Genomic DNA, 24,199 nt, shown 5'->3' on the forward strand with positions numbered 1-24,199 from the left:
CACAACTACTGAAGCCCGCGCACCTAGAGTCTGTGCTCCACAGCAAGAGAAGCCACCGCAGTAAGTCCATGCACCGCAATGGAGAGTAGCCCCCGCTCGCCGCAACTCGAGAAAGCCCGCGCGCAGCAACAAAGACCCAACAGCCAAAAATAAATAAATAAAACACTAGCTAAAGGAATTGTAGATTGAACAATTAGGAGAGATTTCCTTGGGGAGGAAAGCATGTCCCAATGTTATTTTAGCACCTCTACTAGATTGTAAATCTCCTCAGGCCAAGCAGTTATATTATAGATGTGAATCCATAAATTCTTGCTGAATGAATGAGAGAGTTTTTGAATGAATGAGTGAGTGAATAAAATGAGAAGAGAAAGGAGGGTAAATTAATGAGTGGGGAGAGAGGGTAGCACAGGCCAAGACCTGTAGGTAAGAATGGTTTTAGCTTGCATGGAGCCGCACTGAAAACTGTGACCTAAGTGGCAGAAATGTAAGCTTTGTAGCCCTTCCTCAGTCTGCTTTTTTAAGCATAAAGAAGCTAGCTTACTGGTTTTTTATAAAGCAGCCAAGGACACTTTTTCCCTATCCAACTGTTCCGATGCAGTGATTACTTTGGACAGCTGCATCATTGCAGCTTGTGGAGGAAAATCACGCTTTTTTTTCAGGTACATCGGCATCCCCTATCAACAAGAAAAGAAATAAGTGACGTTCCTGCAGGAAACACATGCTTTTTGAATAGAATTTTCAGGCTGAATTGACTAAATTAATTTCTGGATGAGGGAATGTCCATGCTGCAGAGTGAGAGATTAGAACTAGATGCTGTGTAATTCTAGGACTCATGGTGGGGATAGTGATTGCTAATACTGGACCCTGGAGAAGCTCCATTTTAAAAGTTTAGAAATAAAGTTGTTAAAGGAAACTTCAGAAAAGTGGGCCACAATCATTATTTCATAATGATTTCGCCTCAGCCAAACTTTGGCCCTAAGCTTCAGATAAAATAAACTTCATGTTATGTGCTTATTCTACAATTAAGAATGGAAAATGGCATCTCTTAGAGTACCACCACTCTTTGCTCATGCCTACGGAGATAAAAGGAGGTTCTGCTGTGTTGGGAGCATCATTCAATAGTTGTAAAGAGAATAATCATGATGACAGCTAACATTTTTTGAGCTTTCATCATGTGTGGAGCATTGGGCTAAGATAGATAGGTAGGTAGGTAGGTTGGTAGGTGGGTGGATGGTTGGATGGATGGATACATAGATTGATTGACAGATAGGTTGATAATATAAATAGAGATGTAGGTACACACAGACACACAATCTTCTATACACTTACCACAGCCATATGAGGCAGGTACAGTTATTATGGCCATGATAATACGGACTCAGGAAATTAAGAATTAAACATTTTAAGAAGATCACCCATCTAACTTTGAATACATTCCAAAATCGAGTCCTGTATATCGCTTAAGTACTCTCTAAACTCTAATTCAATAGGAGAATCCCCTACCTCATGTGGTCCTGGCCTGAAAAGTCCCAAAGATAAAGTTTTTCACAATGGTAATGCGCAACTCTGAACAATTACAAAGTTTGCTATTTTTCTACTGAGCCACAGTTGTTTTTATTATGAACTCTACCCACTGGTCTTCGTTCTGGCTTCCTGGAGCCAGGGCTGTGGCCTATGACTGTATATGTGAATTTTGCCTGGTGAGGTTGTTCAGTGAATGACCTGAAAAGCTCTGAACAGTGGTCCTAACAGGAGCAACCCTATACCAACTCCCCAATCCGCATCACAGCCTTGTGCCTCTGTGAAGACAGCTCTGGTGTGGGTCTCCAGTTCTTTGTGATAGATCCTTGCTACTACCACTGAGACTGTTTCCCACCCTACTCCTTCCTGCCATGAACTTGAATGGTTTGGGGACATCTAAGAGTTCAAGAATAACACTCAGTTGAAAATCTGGCAGCGTGACATTAAGATAGATTTCAGAATTTAGCAATTTATCTGGTTCAAAGCCTACTTTTTACAGATGGGAAAGCTGAGGCTCAGACGAGTGATTTATCCTGAGGCATAAGTCATTTGGGAGGTCTGTTTTAACTAGACTCCAAATGTCTTTTTTTTTAACTTTTTATTTTATATTGGAGTATAGTTGATTAGCAATGCTGTGATAGTTTCAGGTGGACCTCAAAGTGATTCAGTTATACATGTACATGTATTTATTCTTTTTCAAATTCTTTCCCATTTAGGTTGTTACAAAATATTGAGCAGAGTTCCCTGTGCCATACAGTAGGTCCTTGTTGGTTATCCATTTTAAACATAGCAGTGTATACCTGTCAATCCCAAACTCCCTAAATATCCGTTCTCCTGACCCTTCCCACCTGGTAACCATAAGTTCGTTCTCTAAGTCTGTGAGTCTGTTTCTGTTTTGTAAATAAGTTCATTTGTATCATTTCTTTTTTGATTCCACATATAAGCGATACCATACAATACCATACGATATTTCTCTTTCTCTGTCTGACTTGCATCACTCAGTATGACAATCTCTAGGTCCGTCCATGTTGCTGCAAGCATTATTTCATTCTTTTTAGTGTCTGAGTAATATTGCACTGTATATATGTGCCACATCTTCTTCCATTCCTCTGTCGATGGACATTTAGGTTGCTTCCATGTCTTGGCTATTGTAAACAGTGCTGCAGTGAACATTGGGGTGCATGTATCCTTTCGGACCCTTAGACTCCAAATGTCTTGACTCAAGTAATTAATGATCTAAGGTAGTGTTAAGTGGCAGTAACACCTAAGCCCACCTAAGTCTTTTCTCAGTGTAACGGGAACACTCTTTGAAGCTGGACTAACAATGTGTGAGGAGTGCTTTCTGTTTCACCATTAGTCCTTGTGAACATGGAATCAGCAAATAACAATGAACTCTGGAAAGATGTAGGTTCTGATGCCTGTATACTAACATAGTTGATTTTGGAAAGATTAAACTCTTTTGGTTGCTGTTTTCTTATCTATAAAGTGATGACAGTTATACCTTTTCTGAGGATTCAGTGAGATAACCTAAGTCCCTAGCTATGCCAAGAATATAGTACATGCTCAGTAAATTTTAGTAATGTTTCCCCCTTTTCTTTACCAGCCCTCTCTACCCCTCAGTGGTCTTTCCTCTTCTATTGCTTCCATTCCTTCTTCTTTTTCTCTCCTCTCATCCCTTCCACCTTTCTTTCAGTTCCCGTTCATCCTCTAGGGCCTTCCCTAAGCTTCCTGTTCCTATCTTTTCACATGCCCTATTCTCTTGATCATAACATGAAATTAAAACCCATTTAGAAACAGGTATGGTACTAAAAAAGATTCTGTGTTTCTATTCTCAAGTTTATAATACAGTCAACCGAATCTGATACGTTTCCCTTACTTAAAAACTAAGCCCACAAACTAAACATAGTTTTGTTTTGTTTTAACTTGACAAATTCTTTGGTGCTGTGAGTTAGGAAATTGTAAAAATTTTTCTGATGTATCCATCACATTATAAATTATACTTTTGACAGTTAAATAATACTAAAATTGAAAGAGAAGCTGAGGCCCAGAAAAGTGAGGTGTTGGGTCTGCTCCAAGGAGAGTAGTAATCTGGACTTTTCAGTGGATATATAATAATAAGGTCAATAATAGTAATAGCAAGGACAACATAGTACTTCAGTGTGCCAAGTACTTTTCTGACACATTAACTCATTTAAAGTGTATAACAACTTGATGAGACCTATACTTTTATTACTCCCTCTTTTCAGGTAAGAAAATCAAGGAACTGAGATAAGAGGTTAAGTAACTTAGCAAGATTGTACGGCTAGTAAATGTTAGAGCAGACTTTGAACATAGGCAGTCGGCGTCTAATGTCCATGTATTTATGTTCTAAGTTACACTGCAGGGGGAAAAAGAATGACATTTAAAAGACAAATTGTGGTAAGCAGTATTCTAAAAATGCCACACCTCATGATTCCACACCCTAACCCATAGAACCTGTGACTTTAATGAGCTGTCACTCCTGTGATTCTGTTACAGTGCATGGCATAGTTGACCTAAGATAGGGAGAATATTCAGGTGAGCCTGATCTAATCACATGAGCCCTAAAAGTAGAGAGCTTTCTCTGGCTGGTGGCAGAAGAGGAAGTCAAAGAGATTCCAAATCTGTGAAGTACTCGGCACTGTTCCTGGTTTGAAGCTGGAGGAGGCCATGTGAGAAAGTACAAGGTTGGACTCTAGGAGCACACAGAGGCCTCTGGCTGATAGCTAACAAGGAAGCAGGGACCTCCATCTCACAACTGCAAGGACCTGTGTCTTACCACAACCTTATAAGCTGGGAAGAAGACCCACAGCTCCAGATGAGAATGTAGTTGGTTGACACTTGGATTTCAGCCTTGTGAGAACCTGAGCAGAGATTCCAGCCACACTGTGTCAGACTTCTGACTTATACAGATAGTGAGCTAATAAATAGGTCTTGTTTTTGGCTTTGGGGTTTTTTTTTAAATTTATTTATTTATTTTTGGCTGTTTTTTAATTTATTTATTTTATTTATTATTTATTTTTGGCTGCGTTGGGTCTTCATTGCTGCGCGCGAGCTCTCTCTAGTTGCGGTGAGCAGGGGCCACTCTTCGTTGCGGTGCGTGGGCTTCAGTAGTTGTGGCTCGCAGGCTCCAGAGCATAGGCTCGGTAGTTGTGGTGCACGGGCTTAGTTGCTCTGCGGCATGTGGGATCCTCCCAGACCAGGGCTGGAACCCGTGTCCCCTGCATTGGCAGGTGGACTCTCAACCACTGCACCACCAGGGGAGTCCCTAGGTCTTGTTTTAAGCTGCTAAATTTGTGGTAATTTTGTAAGGAGCAGCAAAACATTAATATCTACATTATTCGAGGAGTTCTGAGTTCATTATGAAAAGTCTTCCTGTATGTGCTCCATCACACCCAATATAAAGCAAGTGTGTAGGTTTAAGACACAGATAAGGTGAGAGGTGACTTTCTCCTTAATTAGATCAGACTCCAAACTGAACTCAAGTCCCAGTGTTTGCCCCAGAAGAGAGATATAGGAGAAAGAACATACTATTTGGAGTAGAGGACCTGGGTTTCAAGTTCTCCTTTCTAGCTAAGTGACCTTGGACCTCTTTTTTTTTTTTTTTTTTTTTCCCTTGGACCTCTTTTTAAGCTCTCTGTGCTCCAGTTCCCTTACTGGTAAATTGTAAGTAGCAGCATATATATCAGGAAGCTGTAATGCGTTGCTTTAAACTGCAACTGCTGTGGTAACTTGTCAGGGAGCAATAAAAAGCTAATATGGACTCTGTGGCATTTTGGACCCTAATATTCACTTAGGCTGAGGTACAGACTGGCTTGTCTCTGCCAGCACTACCACACTCTGATCTTCAGAAACACTGATCAGGCCTCATGGCTGGGCTCAGGCCCTTCACACACCTGGAGGCAAGATGTGAAAAGCAATCAGAAACAAGGGGTGGATCAAGGTCAGGAATAGGGAAGAAACCAGTCCCTCAAGGTGAGGGACAGCAGATACAGAGATTAGCTGAAATACACTGTTACATCTGACGGCTGGGGATGTTAGTCTGGGCTGGAGGGAGGGTGAGAGCCCGAAGCTATAAGGAAAATGTGAGATGAAGGCTAAGTTAAAAGGCAAGGCAAGGGCTTCCCTGGTGGCGCAGCGGTTGAGGGTCCGCCTGCCGACGCAGGGGACACGGGTCTGTGCCCCGGTCCGGGAAGATCCCACATGCCGTGGAGCGGCTGGGCCCGTCATCCATGACCGCTGAGCCTGTGCGTCTGGAGCCTGTGCTCCGCAACGGGAGAGGCCACAACAGTGAGAGGCCCACGTACTGCAAAAAAAAAAAAAAAAAAAAAGGCAAGAGAGCATATGAGGGTTTAAATGAATTCCTTTGGGTAGTGATCCTTTTCCTGTGCAACTTCTTTTTCCTGTGTATATTTTTATAGATACGATCATTGTCCTTTGTGGAATATATATAAAATTCAGAAAAGTAGATAAAAATTAAACAAAACACAACACATTCATGTTTACACTAAATAGAGTCAATAAGTATTAACATTTTTGTACACTTATTTCTGGAAATTTTTTTGCTATTTTACTTATTTTCATTTAGTTTAGATCACACTGTATATAATATTTAGCATTTGTTTAATTTCACATAACTTTATTTCATAAACCTTTCCCCATATCATTTTTTTAAAAGCCTTATACATATTTTAATTGCTGTTTAATAATACATTTACTGTTTACATTGTTAGGAGTTTAGGTTGTTTTCAGTTTTCCCACATTTTAAATAACTGGCAGTCTATTGGAAGACATTGCTGACTCTCTCATAAATTCCTTAGGATATATTTGTAGCAGTAGAACTTCTGCACCAAAAGATATGAACATTCTAAACAATTTGGATACATATTGCTAAATTTCCTTCCAGAAGGACTGTACCAAATTTTACTTCTACCACTGATGTTAGGGAGGGACTATTTTACAATATGTCATCAGCATTTCATGTGCCTGAATGCATATGATTTTAGGCTGTTTACCAAGGCAAACAATGGTATATTTCCTTGCTTTGCTTTGCATTTATTTGATTAACAGAAAGATTGAACGTTTAAAAAACTGTAACAAGTCATTTGTATTATTTCTTCTAGAAGTTGTCATTAAAATTTGATAACATTACCTATCTTTAAAGTTAGAACATTTTTGAAAGAACATTAGGTTTTCTTCCAGAACAAAATAGGTATATGTCCATGCTTTGAAGAATGGTTTCTATTTCGACTTTTGTATCTGAACCATAAAAATGCCCTCTGTGTGGCTTCAAGTCTCAGGATTGCTGAGGACCAATATTGATCTGTCATCCTGGGGAAGAGCTATCCCATGACAGCCTCCGCTTGGCAAAGCAGCAATGACATTTTACACAACAGTGCGTTTATTAAACCCATCCACAGCACAAAAGCAGCATGTAGTGGCAGGCAGAAGAGATGGCTACTTGCCAATTTCCTGACAAGTGACACAATTTAATCTCTTAGCCCTCAGCACAATCATTTCTACTCCCAGACAAGATGGAAAAAAACCCCAAAAAACAAGTTTTCTTTAAGTTCATTACTTCATTTGTTCCTTCTGTGTCTGTTTACAAGTAAGGTTGGCTTCGTCCTTATAAAAGCCATATATGTTGATTTCAAGTAAGAATGCTATTGTTCATACTGAGGCTTGACTGTACTGACTGAAGTCGAGAGGTAAAGGACCAATGTTTCAAGAACACAACCTCTGTGTATAAATTACATCATCCTTTGGCTGTCATACGGCAATTCATCCTTTTGATTTTTCATTAATTCATACCCATTAACTCACTAGTAATTTTTAAATAATAACATGAGGAAAAGAGAGGCAAAGGGGAAGAACAGAGGGAGAAAAAGGAAAAGGAAGAAGAAGAAGAAACACTGGTGATCATCAGAAGGTGAAGACATCATATAACTTAGAAATGGAGAAGGCAAACCTAAACTAAAATTTTTTTCTGTGCCAATGAGAAGCACTGAGCAGTGGAAGGGGAGCAACTTTCAAGCATCACAGTCTGAAACTTACTCCCAAGACTCACTTGCAGACTGTTTAAGGAAATAAAAGATTTCCAGTAAGTGAAACAGCATAAGAGATTGCTAATTCCATAGAATACCTCTCCACATGGAACTTGCATTAGTTTGGATGGTGGGAAACAAAAACCTTGAGTTACCAAGTCCAACATGTCAACTTCCACCAAATGTGTGACTCTTGCACCAAATGACTACAATAACGCTAAATTTTTCATTCAAAGGCAAAGACTCTCAATGTCTTCAAAGCCCTGTGAACTTTTCTCTCATTATCATTTCGAGGCAAAAGCAGCACAAAAGCCCAACCGTTGCCCTGAACAAGAACATTTTCATGAGAAGGGAGATTTCATTATGCAGTGCAAATTATACCAGCACTCTCCTTAGAAAAAAAGTATGATTGGGATCTCAGTGGACTCATAGATTATTTCCTTCCATCTCTGCCCACAGAATGAAAAGGGGTACGATGGAACAGTCCTCTGTCCTTTGATTTCCTCTATCAATATTATCAGCCCAAAAGAAAAAAAAAAGAAAAAAAATTGTCAGCCCTAAATATGCTGACAACCTGTTTAGACAAGAAAAAAATCAATTAGCAAGTAGTTCCATAGTGACTGGTAATAACAAGTCCTCGACAATTTAGAACTACACAGGAACATTTCTAAACAAGAATAATAATTTCAGCTACATATCTGGTAGTATGCCAAGTATACAGGTGCAGTCTTTCACAGCTAGAAAGGCATATCCAACAGTTTTCTGATTTTCGTCAACTGTTACATAATCTAATCAAATAAATCTCTCTATGGGTTAAATGAAATAGCTTTTTAGCAAACATGCCCCCTCTTTTTTAACAAATTGTGCCAAGACTCCTGAATATCCACACTCAAAAGAATTAAGTTGGGCTTTACCTCATACCATACACAAAAATTAACTAAATATGAATCATAGACCTAAATGTAAGAGCTAAACTTACAAACTCTTAGAAGAAAATATAGGAGTAATTCTTCATGACCTTGGATTAAGCAGTGCTTTCTTATCATAACATTAAAAGCAACAACAGGGGGCTTCCCTAGTGGCGCAGTGGTTGAGAGTCCGCCTGCCGATGCAGGGGACACGGGTTCGTGCCCCGGTCCGGGAAGGTCCCACATGCCGTGGAGAGGTTGGGCCCGTGAGCCATGGCCGCTGAGCCTGCGCGTCCGGAGCCTGTGCTGCCCAATGGGAGAGGCCACAACAGTGAGAGGCCCGCGTACTGCAAAAAAAAAACAGATAAATTAGACTTCATCAAAATTAAAAGCTTTTCTGCTTCAAAGGCCACCATTAAGGAAGTTAGAAAACAACCCACAGAATGGGAGAAAATATTTGCAATAATATATCTGATAAGGAACTTGTATTCAGAATATGTAAAGAACTTTTACAGCTCAACAATAAAAAGACAACCTAATTAAAAAATTGGCAAAGGACTTGCAGTCATTTCCTATTGATACTGTAACACATTGTAAAAAGCTTCGTGGCTTAAAATAACACAAATTTATTATCTTGTAGTTCTGGACGTCAGGAATCCAAAATCAGACTCACTGAAATAAACTCAAGATGTTCATAGGGCAGCTCCAGAGAATCTATGGGACAATCTATTTCCTTGCCTTTTCCCAGCTTCTTGAGGCCACCTGAATTCCTTGACTCATAACCTTCTTTTCCATCTTCAAAGAGCATCAGTTCAACCTTTGCTTCTGTCAAATATCTCCTCTGACTATAACTCGACTGCCTCCTTCTTTAAATTCCTGTGATTATATTGAACTCATCCACATAATTTAGGATAATCTCCCTATCTCAAAATTCTTAATTTAACCACATCTGTGAAGTCTCTTTGGCTTATAACATATTCACAGCTCAGAAATGAGGACTTGGACTTTTTAAAAGGACATTATTCAGCCTACCACATATTTGAATAAATATTTCTTTAAAGAAGATATAGAAATGGCCAGTAGCGCATAAAAAGATGTTCAATATTGTTTATTAGGGAACTGTAAATCGAAACTACAAAATGATACTACTTCACACCCAGTAGGATGGCTATAATCAAAAAGATAGATAATAAATGTTAGCCAGGATGTGGAGAAATCATCACCTGCCGTGCACTGCTGGTGAGAAGGTAAAATGGTGCAGCCACTTTGGAAAACAGTCTGGCAATTTCTCAAAAGTTGAAAGAGTTATTGCATGAACAATTCTGCTCCTAAGTATATACCCAAAGAGAATTGAAAACATGTATTCGTATAAAAACTTGTACATGAACTTCATAGTAACATTATTTATAATAGCCATAAAGTAGAACCAATCCAAATGTCCATCAACAGATGAATGGTTAAATTGTGATGTATTCATACAATGGAATATTATTCTGCCATGAAAAGGAATGAACTTCTTATGCATGCTACATCATCGGTAAACCTTGAAACAATATTCTAAATGAAAGAAGACAGATACAAAAGGCTACATATTGTACAATTTTTTTTCTATGAGATTCCAGAATAGGGAAAACCATAGAGATAAAAAAGTAAATTTATGGTTGAAAGGGGCTGGTAATGAGTATGGAATTTCTTTTGGACACAGTGAAAGTGTTCTAAAATTAGATAGAGCTAATAATTGCACAAGCCTGTGAATACACTAAAAATCACTAAATTGTACACTTTGAAAGGGCACTTTTTAAAGTACATGAATTATATCTCAATACATCCGCTATAAAAAATATCCAGTCATTCTTTTCTTGCGTAAAATATTCACTCTTATTTACAAATCTTTCTAGTTTCAGAAAGCTCATGACTTCTTCATATTGCTGTCAAGTTATAGATTTAATTCATCTGAAGTTCCGTCATTTAGGAAAGTTCTTGAATCTGTTCACCAAGTAGAGAATACCTTTGGGTTGGGCTCCATGCCTATATGGTCTAAGTAATCTTTAAAGTAGGCAAATATCATACAGTGCTCCTATTTCCTAGATAAACTAGCAGAGATTTGACCTTGTGTGCTACCTGCTAAAGTATCAATAATTTACAAAAATGATCTGATAAGTAAAGTTTATATTTTCAAAAGCCAAAAACAAATCAGTGAAGTGCATTAAAATTTAGGAGAATTAATTCAGAGTTTTTCAAGGTCCAGTTATCCAAATATACTTAAGGAAGAAAAGACCATATCGATTTTTCACAAAGGAACCATAGGATTATTGAAACATAGATGTGGTGATTCATACCCCTTAAGATTGATTCCATGAGGCTCTAAATATTCTGATTTAACTCTAGTCCCTGCTTTGTGTATAGGGAGCAATTTCTGACATTATTTGTAGGTCTAGACCCAAACTTCTAGTTCACACTGAAAGTTAACAAGATGCACTGCTCTAGTGAAGGTAAGAGAGATACCTGAGCACCTCTGCCGCTAACTAGCTCTGAGACCTTGAGAAGGTTCCACAGCCTTCTTAACCTTAGCATCTTTCTCCATAAAATGAGTATAATAGAGGAGCTTTGGGAATTTTCAGTTTCAAAATCAAATTTTGATCACTTATTTGACTTTCGTTGACAGTCTGAGACATTCAGAATACTATTATCATGGCCAGGAGATCAATCCTTTGTTTTGATTAAATCTGTAACTCTGAGAAGATGTAATCTTCATCACAGTCCTATAGCAAAGAGCTGATCACAACTTTAAGTGCTGAGAAGGCATTTGTTATTATTTATTTCTAATAGTATCCCAGAAGGAATGTTGTTATTCTAATATTCTAAAACTGTATTTGATACTGATTTTAGCAAATAGCTCCTTGGGATCTTTACCAAAAACGAAATGGTTTGGGGGAAGGAGGGAAAGACACGCAAATTATCTCCTGGTTTCTAGTTCAATGGTAATCCCAGTTATTTTCAAGAATGGATTTTCTGAACGGTTATAAATTATGTCATTATTTAGAAAGGCCCAATAATGTGGTAAGCTTTGTGCAAGCATCGTGTCATTGCAAATTGGCTTAACAGATGCCAAAATCATAAATGTATTATATGTATATTAGAGCTACTTTCTATTCATTCAGTTTCTACACAGCGGGTGTGGCCACAGCAAAATGGAGACTTACATACTATCTTCCACCTCCCAGGTGAGGTTTCTCTTCACACTGCCCAGTCCAAGCCAGGCAACCTTTGCTCACAAGATATCCCTCCACCCTCCCACATCCCCTTCCCACCCACCTCTGTACGTTGCACTTTAGTTTCCTAGAGGAAGCTGAGACTGGAAAACCTGGTTAGAACTTAGAATTGTTAGAGTCGTGCACTGGAAATTTCAGCACAGGGAGAGCAGGCCTCAGTCCCCAGCTCGCAGTCCCTCCCCCCACTTCCCTTCCTAGTTCCAGCTCCTCCCAGCACTGTGAGGGCCCTGGGGGCATGCCTGTGACTCTCAAGGTTGCACATCCAAGCTTCATCCACATCCTCCATGAATAGCTGTTCTTTGACCTCTTTGAGCCTCTGGCTGTGCCTAAAGCCTGCACCATCAACCCTTAGGAACTTGAACTTGGGAAAGAGGTCCATACAGCCACTAAAGTGGGCTGCAGTCAGGGAATTCCAGAATATGTCTGTAGTGGGAGAGGGGAGGTAGACCCCATATATTTGCCTCCCCTGGGCTTTGTAGATTCCTATGAAGTGATCATTAGTGAACATTAATCCCTTAAAGGTTAATTGGCAGGTACAATCAGGGATATTACATTCACTGAGTTTTAGGGCCTAGTAAAAATAAAATGAACAGGATATGTATGTTATTGGTAGAGTTCTTGGCTTTTAGGATTTCTCATATTAAGTTTTGTTGCCTTCATCCCAATTTATAGAGAATAAGTCTTCCTTTGCCTTCGTGATAACTTATTTATTTGCTTTAGATGACTTATTTTCTTGACTACTATATCTGAAGAGAGGGAACATGGGAATCTCTAAGCCCTCTTAATATGCCACCATTCTGTGGGTCTGAAATCTCATGTTATTTATTCTTTATTCTATTTCCTATGACATCCCTGTCCCTTACTAGCACTGTCCCTTACAATAGACACTTGGAAAATACGAGCTGCCACCTATTAAGCTTACTTCCATAAGCTCATGGAGGCTCAAAGAGGTTAAGCTATAAGCAGCTGAGCCAAAATTCTAATCGAGTCTGTTTGATTCCAAAATCCATGTTCTTCCCACCACAGCACATGGCTGCAATTAACTGCAGATGAATAACTGAACATATATTTAAGAATCTATAAACACAGATCCCTGCCAACCTCCCATGTCATAGTGTTAAAAACTGAAAACACAGACACACCTAAGTGACACCCAAATTTTTGGTTCTTTAGGAAATGACTGATTGGCATGATCTGGAGGTCTAGGCAACTTTATATGAAAGGAAGATAATAAAGATCAAATAATATTGGTTTTGAAGATGATGTAGTTCTCTGATGAGAAAGTAATGAATGTTCATTATATAAAATATGGGAAATATAGATATTTATAAAGTAAATTAGAATTGCTCACAATCCCATCACCAAAATGATCTGTTTATTATGTTCCTTCATATTCAGTGCATGGTTTTATATAGTTGAACTCTTCATTCTATCTTTTTCATTTAATATCACAACATAGGCATTTTCTTACCTTAAAAAAGTACGGGGCTTCCCTGGTGGCACAGTGGTTGAGAGTCCACCTGCCGATGCAGGTGACACGGGTTCGTGCCCCGGTCCGGGGAGATCCCACATGCCGCGGAGTGGCTGGGCCCGTGAGCCATGGCCGCTGAGCCTGCGCGTCCGGAGCCTGTGCTCCACAACGGGAGAGGCCACAACAGTGAGAGGCCCGCGTACCGCCAAAAAAAAAAGTACGTTTTTCTTACATTAAACTGTAAACAGTTTAAATAGCTGCATAATTTCATGTTATATGAGTATAACATTATTTAACTTTTACCCTACTTTGTTTATTACATTACAATGAATAACTTTGTGGAAAGGATTTAAAAATTTGATAGCTATTAGAGAAAACCAGGTTAACTTATCCCTAGATCAGTTGTTACACATTTCTTGGTTTAAAATGCTTGAAAATGGGCTCCAGTGCTCCTTATTACAAACTTTTTTCTTTTTTTTAAATTATAGATCAGAAGTTTTCTTTTACATTCCAGTGGACTGAATTAAGAACAACAGTTTTTACCAAGCACCTGGAGAGGTGTTAACATTCAGTATCATTGTTATTCCACACCCTGAGTTAAGATAATTTACAAGTCAGCCTCAGGCAAGTGACCTAGAATTTGTCTGTAAAGACCCAGGTGTTACCTGAATTCAGCCCAAATCATTTTTAGTTATGCAGGTTAGTCTGGTATTTCAGGACCACAATTTAAATTACCATCCCCTGCTACTAATTAAAATGTTGGTCTAATTTCCCTTCTACTCCTACCCTCCATTAACTCCTTTGAATATTACAGTCTAATTTTCTAGTAAATTACTAAAGAGAAAAGCAGAAGATTAAGGGGAAAGAAAGCAATGCTTCCTTTCAGAAAACAATGAATTAAAGAATGAATTAGTAGCTGCTTTCTTTGTTCATGTCTGTATTAAAGCATGAATGAACTCTTTAATATTCATTATCCCAGATATATATTATTGTAAAAATACTTTTATTTTAGAGCTTCATTTAAAGGCACTCTACTGCCTAACAATTGTGCTGGGTGTGAGAGCGCCAGAGCTGCCTTATGTACCATGAACTCGTCTCCCCTGTATTTCCCCTTCTCTGACATTCGGACTGGGGCATCAAACATGCAAATCTGAGTTAGAAAAAGGAATGGGCAGAGCCACTTTTGTATGAGTGTGGGGAGTGAGAGGAGGAGTTTCAGAGTTTTCAATGTAGTGGGATAAAAAATCTCGAGTGGGCTGAGGTCACTGTCATATCTGCTCCTGTGGCAAGTCACTGAAGTTGAGAAATCTAGTGAAGTGACAAGCAAGAAGGAATGCAAGTATTTATTAAACTGACACTGAGTCTTCCATTTTACTCCCAGACTTTTGTTACCCATTAGTCCTATAAATATTTACTGAGTGTTCTGCTATTGATCAGACAGTTGGAGCTGGGAACAGAGCAGGAAACAAGCAAACAAAAAAAACAGAATCTGTGCTCCGGTGGAGCGTTCAGTCCAGTGTAGTAATAAACAAATTTAGAGTTGAAATGAAAGGAAAGTACATAAGCTGTGAAAAGCTGTAATAGCATGACCTGATCTCATCTGGGGATCCAAGGGAAGCCTTGTAGGGAGGAGGTAGTTAAGCTGAAACGTAAAGGGTAAGCATTAGCCAAGTGTCAAGGGCTGGAGGAATCTTCAGACAGAGAAAACATGTCCAAAGGCCAGAGGAGAAATAAGGAAGAGGTCCCCAGGACTAGAATTAGTGAGAAAGGGATAACAGGGACAAGATGAGAATGCAGAGGTGGACGTGAGAAATCATGCAGAGCCTTAGATGTCATAGTGAGTAATTTGTTCTTTATCCTTCTAAAAGCAACATGAAACTTTGGATTTTCAATGAAAAAATGGCTGAACCAAATTGTTATCTATAAAGATCACTCTGATGGCTGTGGGAGTCTGGCTTGGCTGACAAGAATACATGCGGGGAGAGCAGCTTAAGAAGCTATTGCGGTAATTCAGGTGATAAATGATGGAAGCTGGGACTAAGATGCTGATGAAAAGACTGAGAGAAGTGGATACATTTTGAAATATACTTAAGGGGTAAACTTGAGGAGGCTTAATGACTGATTGGAGTGGGGTGTGAGAAGTAGTATTCCTTCAAATAAAGCATCAGTGCCTTCTCTGCCCTGGGCCCCATGGCAGGTGCTAAGTATACAATATCCTTGACTTCATAGAGTTTGCCATCTAGTAGAATTATCAGAGGATGACTTTGAGCTATGGATCAGAACAATTGACAAAGACTGGTGGAGAGGCAGTTGGAAGATAAGTTCCAATTTGGACAATGTTAAGTTTAAGGTCCTGATGAGGAATTCAAGTGGAGATATCAAATAGGCAAGTGAACATACAGATTCGGAACTCTGAGAGATCTGTCTAGGGACAAAATTGTGAATGTTTAAAGCCAAGAAAGTTAAGAGATTGCTTTGAAAATGTATACAATAAAAAGAGAAAAGGACCTAGGACTGTCTTGAATTATTCTAAACTTTTTGATGTAAATTAGACCAGAGATTTTTAATCTGAAAAATGCATACCCCTAGGAGTATCTTTATGTGACTCAATTTCCGGATCTTTAATTTGATCTGCCCACCAAGTAGGCTGCAGCTTCATACTGGTTCTTTTTTCTCACTTTTCCATTTATCATTGCTCTTCTCGCATTTTACAAATGAAAGCTATATGACCTACCCATCCCAAATCCTGCTGTGGCTCTGTTTACCACTTACTATTATTTACTATTTAGGACTATTTTACTACTTACTTAACAGTACAATTTTACCACTAGGTGAAAATAACAATCTGAAACATTGTTGCCCAGGATGAGCTAGTCAGTGTCTCTAGTGATTGAGTAGTTAATCCTTTTCTAAAGTCTTATGGTTTCCCATTCTTTGCTTTAGCAAAATTAGAAAGCAATTGTCATCTGATAGATAATTAAAATAATTTTTTATGATAGGTCACAGGATTTGGGGCATTTAACTTGGAAGGAATTCAAAGTTCTCTTCCCATTCCCATCTCCTTGTTTATGTGAACAAAGTTATCTTAGCACTTAAACATTTGTAGAAATGAAAAATAGGAATTCTGAATCTTGTCTTACTCTACCCTTAATTCATATTCATCCATGGAAACGTGAGCTAATTTTAAAAAGCTCTACTTTCCCCATTGAGAAACAAATCCCCAATACAATTACATTTTCATTGTTTTAGATTTATACATTGAAATTCATAGTTTATTTAGGTTATTTTGATCAATGTATAATATTAATAATCATCATGATAACTCAGTCCAGAATAACTTTTTTTTTAACATTGGAGTCTTATATTGCAGGAAATTTTTTTTTTAATTCATAGGATTTATATTTGTACATACATTTCTGATTCAAATAAGTATATTACAGTGATCCATATAAGATGTTCTAACATAAAATATATTAGGATAAAACTCTGTGGAAGTAAAATGAAAACATAAATTCAAGGAGAAAAAAAAATGTAAAATGTCCAACTGCTCAAAAATATCTTAATTTATATCTTAAATTGGTGATCATGGATTTCAAATTGGTATATACTTGCATTGCGCTATATACATTTGAAATAATGATGTGACAGTTAAAAAATAAAAGTTTACAATTCACAACAGGCCAGAAATTATATCCTTTGTTACTATTTAAACCTATGAGGAAAACATTAGATGTCAACTTAAAGCATACAAAACAAAGGGTAGTTTTGTTTTGCTTTGTTTTTTCTTGCTTCTGTTTTGTAAGCATGAAGATCAATAAATTGGAGAACAACTAAAATGAGAATTTCAAAAGGAGTGACCAGAGTGGTAGGAAGAAAAGCAGAAGGGTCACAGAAGCCAAGAGAAAAGTGCTTCACGGAGGAAGTGAGCAATTGGCCTTAACATTATTGTGAGATCAACTAAGATGAGGACTAAATAGATGGCATTAGATTTGGCCAAACCTAGATTTGTGGTGAATTTATTTATTTATTATTTTTTTCAAGTCTTTATTGAATTTGTTACAATATCGCTCCTGTTTTATGTTTTGGTTTTTTGGCCACAAGGCATGTGGGATCATAGCTCCCTGACCAGGGATGGAACCTGCACTCCCTGCATTGGAAGGTGAAGTCTTAACCACTGGACTGCCAGGGAAGTCCCTAGTGGTGAATTTAGTAGGAACATTTTCTGTGTTTTTCTTGGTAGGGGCATTGTGAGGGGAACTCTGATTACAATGGGATAAAGAGAGATTAGGGAGGAAGAAATGAAAGTTATGTGTAAACAGCTCTTTATAACTTGGTCTGTAAAAAGGAAAAAGATAGGACAAGGGGAGATACCAGGTCAATGGGAGGCTTTTCAAGTGATGGGAGATACCAGAGTATGTTTGAATGTTCAGAGAATGAGTTAACTAGAGAGACTGAGTTTGAGGATGCAGGATGTTAAGAGATAAAATGATTAAGTGAGGTCTTTAAGAAAATGTGAATGGACGGACCTTGGTGTCAGAAGAGACACTTCCTCCACTGTAATAGGAAGAGAGAGAACAGCGTGGCTTTGCACATAGTCAGGTAGGTATGTGCTGGAAGTGATGTAGGAAAGGGGTTTGGAGACTGTCATTGCAGAAGAAAGGATAGCAAACTGACCAGGGTGTTTGGAGATCATGAATTTACAGGGACACCCACTATTCGTGGGTTTTCTCCAGCCCTTCAGTGTTCAGCTGCTCTGGAAGAAGCAATGAGAAAGATGGAGAGCTGGGTTCAATCAGGATTGAAGTTTTGCAGACAATTGTAACAGAAGGACTAAGTGACAACAGCATAAACAGGAGTGATAAATGGCAAGGAGACAGGACCAGGAGCTGTTAAGACTCATGTATAATTTTTATTTCTCTCTCTTCCCTGCTGTGTGATTTTGAGTAAGTTATTTAACTTGTCTAATCCTCAGTTTTTCCATTTAAAAAGGTAGAGTATCTGCCCAGCATATTTTTAGGCTTTAAGAACGAAACAAAATATTGTTGGGGTGTTATATAAACACTTACTGTTCCCAAAGGTTACTACCTTTGCTGTGACAGGAGTCCTAGAAATGTGTGGTTTTACTTTGGGGTCTCTTTCTGATCTCCTTTATCTTCTGAAAGCTTCTTTCCTCTCTCCCCTGGTGCCTATGGCTTCTTCTAATAAGTTCTTCAATGAAATTGCCCCTCGAAGAGTCCCCTGATCTACCCATGCTGTAAAATGAAGTCCCATAGCCCATATGGACAATTATGTATAACATGGGGGTGCTTGACACCAATGGGTTTCTCTGTATTTTGAAAGAGAAATTTATTAATTCAAATAAAACCGATTTATTGAAAGCAAGAAGGTATTTTTGAGCAAAGGTGCCCTTCATGGTGCCTAATCCTCCTGGCTACCATCCCCAGGCCTCTGAAATTTATCTCCACAGCTGAGAACAACTGTAAGGGACTGAGCCTACCACCGCAAACACCCGTTCAACCACTAAATCAGGGAGCTCCAGTTCTGGTTTTATGAAATCACAAAATATCACCAGTAATTTCAAAATATGTCATGAGTTTTCAACACAAAATTTATTTGAATTTATTTTATGAAATGTGATTTAACTTAGGAAAAAATAAGGAGTGTAGATATTATGAAATCACATAAACAATAACAGCTGATTATGGTAGCTCAAAAAAAGGTCAGGAAACAGCATCACTAATCATCTACCCTCGAAAATTAGTATCTCCAGGCAATTTAGCATTTTCTGCTATATAGAGAATTGTTCACAGTTTTTGTCAATGCTAAGTAATTCCAATAATTATGGGTTTGGATTTAAGAAGGTTTTCAAGCTAGAGCTATCAGAATTCAAATTTGGGCAGCAAGACTGTATATACTTTGTAGTTGACAAACCCACTTCAAATTAGGTAGAACTACAATTCATTCATCCCTTCATTCATTCATTAATTTGATATTCAACTATTTATTGAGTTTCTGCTATGGACTTGGCACTGTCCGAGGCACTTAGCATAAAATGGTCAACAAGACAGGCAAGTTTCCTGCTCTAAGGAAATTACATTTTTGTCTACTGGGCAGAAGATAAACAAACATACAAAATATCATCAGTAATAAAAGCTATGGAGAAAATGAAGCAGAGAGATGTAGATGAGTGGCTGGTTCTACTCTTATACTGAGTGATCAAGGAAGGCTTCTCTAATGAAGTGGCATTTAAGGCAAGATCTCAATGACTAAAAGAAGCTGGCCAAACAAAGGTAAGGGAAAAGACTTACAAAGCTGAGGGAACAGTAAGTACAAGTGCCCTAAAGCAGGAGTGAGCTAGGCACATACTAGAATTAAAAGTAGGGCCAATGCAGCTAGCATGAAGGGGACAAAGGGAAGAGTGGTAGAAGATGACAGCATGGGAAGAAGTGGGAGCCAGGGCTTTGTGAGGTGAGGGGAGGGGCTTGGGTTTTATTTTACATAATGTAGGAAGAGCTTGGACGGCTTAAGCAAGGGGTAAGTGACAGCATCTGATTTAAATTTTAAAATGATGTACTCTGGCTTAGAGTAGAGAATATAGAGAATGTATTGTAGAGAACAGGAGAAGAACCAGTGAGCCAATGTGTCCAGGTAGAAGTGGTGGTGACTTGGACTGCATGGTGGTACCAGAAATGGAGTGAAATTGATGGATTGGGATACATTATGAAGTTAGAAGTAATTGATGTGGCTAATGGAATGGATATGGAGGGTGAGGAAAGTAAAGGAATATGGAAAATTGGGTGGATGGTGGTACTTTATTGCATGAAGAGCTATGCTAACCACTGGTGATAAAACAGAGAAAATTAGAGGTAAGATTTCTTCATTCGCAGAGCTCCATTCTAGTGGGGAGAGATGTAATAAATAAGAAAACAAATAAATCAAGTTATACTGGTATCTTATTTGTTATTGAACTGTACAAATGTTGAAAATTGTTTCCCTGTAACAACCAATGAATTTACTCACCATGAGATTAAACATTTATAATTTTAAGAATTTTAAAGGTGTTGAAAATTTTCTCTTAAATATTTTATACATCTCATAAACTGTTGAAATCACTTACATCAAATAATCTGTATTTGCTCTGCGTAAGTAAAAGCACACAGAATATCAGTTGGCTCATAAGATAGTGCACACTTCCCATGGTGGGGGGCACTGAGGCAAACCTCTTATATCAATACATGGTAAGTGAAGAGCAATTCAAAATAAGGGAAAAGATTACAAGCATCTTGCCACATGGTATACTTGAATTCTTGCTTATGGTTCAGTTCTCTCTTTCTATGAAAATTGAGCTCCAAGAATTAAAATAATCATATGACTAATAAAAACTTGAAATTAATACCTAAACTCTTAAGGTTAAAAGGTGTGCTTAAACTAGAATTAGTCTTGTATGTAAGTAATAAAGGCTGCTGTCCTTGCGATGTGATTTGGGATCTTCTTGTAAATCTCTTCCTCCCCACGTCTCGCATCTGGGGCCATCAGTATCTTTCTCATTCACCACTGTGTCCTCAGTGCCTACACAATACCTGGCACTATATAGTACATGCTCAATAAATATTGGTTGAATATGTGTGTGTGTAATTATATCTTTCAACTAATATTTGATATCTTATCATTGGTGATCAATTTTGTTTAGACCTTGCCTTCTTACTGGTGTTTTTTTTTTTTTTAATACAAATATGCCTGTGAATGACAGGCTGTTTCTTAGGTTGATTAAATTTGAATTGATTATATTTATTGCAGGAGAAATGAGAGGACATGGGAAGACACAGAATTCTCATGGGACAAGATCACTGGAAAGGATGAGGGAAAAGTATGGATACTGACAGCAGAGGTGTCATTATCAACTTCCCCACTTCTAAAATTCATTGGTTTATTTATCAAACATATATTAAGTGCCAACTCTTCCTGGAACCATAGTAGGCAGTAAAGATACAAAAATGAGTAAGATAGGATTTCTCCCCTCAAGTGATTCATGATTTGTAGATAGAAATAAACATGTAAACAAAATATTTCCTCCTTTTCCTCACTTTCCACAACCAATCCATCAGTATATCTAGTAGATTCTAATTAGCCCTTCCATCTGTCCCTTTCTCTTTATCCTGATTGCCACTGCCACTAGTCTAATCCAGGCCACCATGCCTTTTATCAAGATTATGTAATAGCCTCTAACAATAATCCTTGCTTGCTTTTTTCCAGACTCCCCTGCACCCCAAATCTATCCATGTCTGCACATCTCTACCCTGTACCTTGAGAACTCTTTCTAAAACATTATTCTAGTTTTGAATACTACAATGGCTTTCCATTGTCTTTAGGTTCAAGTCCAATTCCTTAACATGCCTTGCAAGGGCCTTCAATCAAGGCTTGATCTCCACTCCTCGCCTCACCAGCAGTTAAACTGTTCCTGGAACACTTCTCCCTCTCTTTATTCACCTGGCTAACTTCTATTTGACCTTCAGATCTCAGCTACCTCAGTTGCTCCAAGTTTTCCTCAGCCTCCCTAGCCCCAACATGATTCTCCCATTATATACTGCTGCAACACCCTATATTTCACTTGCCGTAGGACTTATTATACTGAATTTTACTAGTTTGTTTTACTATCTCCCCCCGTTAAACTGTAAAGCTACCTCAGAATGGACATTAGTCTTAAAAAATGGGTAAGGCACTGAGACAAATGTGACATCTGGAGGTGGCTATTGCAGGCAGGGAGAGAGGCCTGAGTCATGAACTTGCATGGGGTTTGAAGAAACTATAATGTTATAGCAAGAGACACGGCTGGGGAGGTGAATAACAACCAGTTGTGGAAAGACTTATATGTTATGTGAAAGTCTTTGAGCTTTATCATAAAAGGCAAGTGGACTCAATCTGTGTTCCATAGAACCCTGTGAATAGTGCTACCACTAGACCACAGAAGCCTTTATGTGATTTTAATGTGATTTAGAAAAAAATACTTCAGCAGACACTGGTCAATGCCAGGGCACTTGGCCTGGAGAAAGGGCATGCCCTGGATTTCTTTCAGTAATCACTGGCCCCTGCTCAGTCATATACGATGCCCTGACTCTGGATTCCTCAGAGCCCTCTGTGGAGTCACAAACAAGGGCCTTCCAACAGGCTCTGCTGTGATTCCCTTCCCTCCCCACCGCAGAAATCACAGAAAGTCTGCCTTTGTTATATACAGACAATTATAAATGTACATTATGTAGCTTCTGAGTAAGATTTCATTTGAAGAAAGGGTTTCTTCGCTTATACTTTTTTTTTATTTTTTAACATCTTTATTAGAGTATAATTGCTTTACAATGGTGTGTCAGTTTCTGCTTCATAACAAAGTGAATCAGTTATACATATACATATGTCCCCATATCTCTTCCCTCTTGCATCTCCCTCCCACCTTCCCTATCCCACCCCTCTAGGTGGTCACAAAGCACCAAGCTGATCTCCCTGTGCTATGTGGCTGCTTCCCACTACCTATCTATTCTACGTTTAGTAGTGTATATATGTCCATGCCACTCTCTCACTTTGTCCCAGCTTACCCTTCCCCCTCCCCGTATCCTCAAGTCCATTTTCTACATCTGCATCTTTATTCCTGTCCTGCCCCTAGGTTCTTTAGAACCTTTTTTTTTTTAGATTCCATATATATGTGTTAGCATATGGTATTTGTTTTCCTCTTTCTGACTTACTTCACTCTGTATGACAGTCTCCAGGTCCATCCACTGCACTGCAAATAACTCAGTTTCCTTCCTTTCTATGGCTGAGTAATATTCCATTGTATATATGTGCCACATCTTCTTTATCCAATCATCTGTTGATGGACACTTAGGTCGCTTCCATGTCCTGGCTATTGTAAATAGAGCTGCAATGAACATTTTGGTGCATGACTCTTTGAATTATGGTTTTCTCAGGGTATATGCCCAGTAGTGGGATTGCTGGGTCATATGGTAGCCCTATTTGTAGTTTTTTAAGGAGCCTCCATACTGTTCTCCACAGTGGCTGTATCAATTTACATTCCCACCAACAGTGCAGGAGGGTTCCCTTTTCTCCACACCCTCTCCAGCATTTATTGTTTCTAGATTTTTTGATGATGGCCATTCTGACTGGTGTGAGGTGATACCTCATTGTAGTTTTGATTTGCATTTCTCTAATAATTAGTGATGTTGATCATCCTTTCATGTGTTTGTTGGCAACCTGTATATCTTCTTTGGAGAAATGTCTATTTAGGACTTCTGCCCATTTTTGGATTGGGTTGTTTGGTTTTCTTGATATTGAGCTGCGTGAGTTGCTTGTATGTTTTGGAGATTATTCCTTTGTCAGTTGCTTCATTGGCAAATATTTTCTCCCATTCTGAGGGTTGTCTTTTCATCTTGTTTATGGTTTCCTTTGCTGTGCAAAACCTTTTAAGTTTCATTAGGTCCCATTTGTTTATTTTTGTTTTTATTTCCATTTCTCTAGGAGGTGGGTCACAAAGGATCTTGCTATGATTTATGTCAAAGAGTGTTCTGCCTATGTTTTCCTCTAAGAGTTTGATGGTGTCTGGCCTTACATTTAGGTCTTTAGTCCATTTTGAGTTTATTTTTGCGTATGGTGTTAGGGAGTGTTCTAATTTCATTATTTTACATGTAGCCGTCCAGTTTTCCCAGCACCGCTTATTGAAGAGGCTGTCTTTTCTCCACTGTACATTCTTGCCTCCTTTATCAAAGATAAGGTGACCACATGTGCGTAGGTTTATCTCTGGGCTTTCTATCCTGTTCCATTGATCTATGTTTGTTTTTGTGCCAGTACCATACTGTCTTGATTACTGTAGCTTTGTAGTATAGTCTGAAGTCAGGGAGCCTGATTCCTCCAGCTCCGTTTTTCTTTCTCAAGATTGCTTTGGCTATTCGGGGTCTTTTGCGTTTCCATACAAATTGTGAGATT

General features: G+C 38.6%; 1 protein-coding gene across 6 annotated transcripts in view; it reads left to right on the plus strand.

Annotated features, from left to right (window-relative positions):
• The window catches only part of DLG2 (discs large MAGUK scaffold protein 2), a gene marked incomplete at its 5' end in the record, with an annotated part of 938,475 nt that overhangs the window by 316,106 nt on the left and 598,170 nt on the right, over positions 1–24,199 (plus strand). The window lies entirely within an intron of this gene.

Source organism: Grampus griseus (assembly GCF_964374135.1).
Source record: "Grampus griseus genome assembly, chromosome: 8".
NCBI lineage: Eukaryota > Metazoa > Chordata > Mammalia > Artiodactyla > Delphinidae > Grampus > Grampus griseus.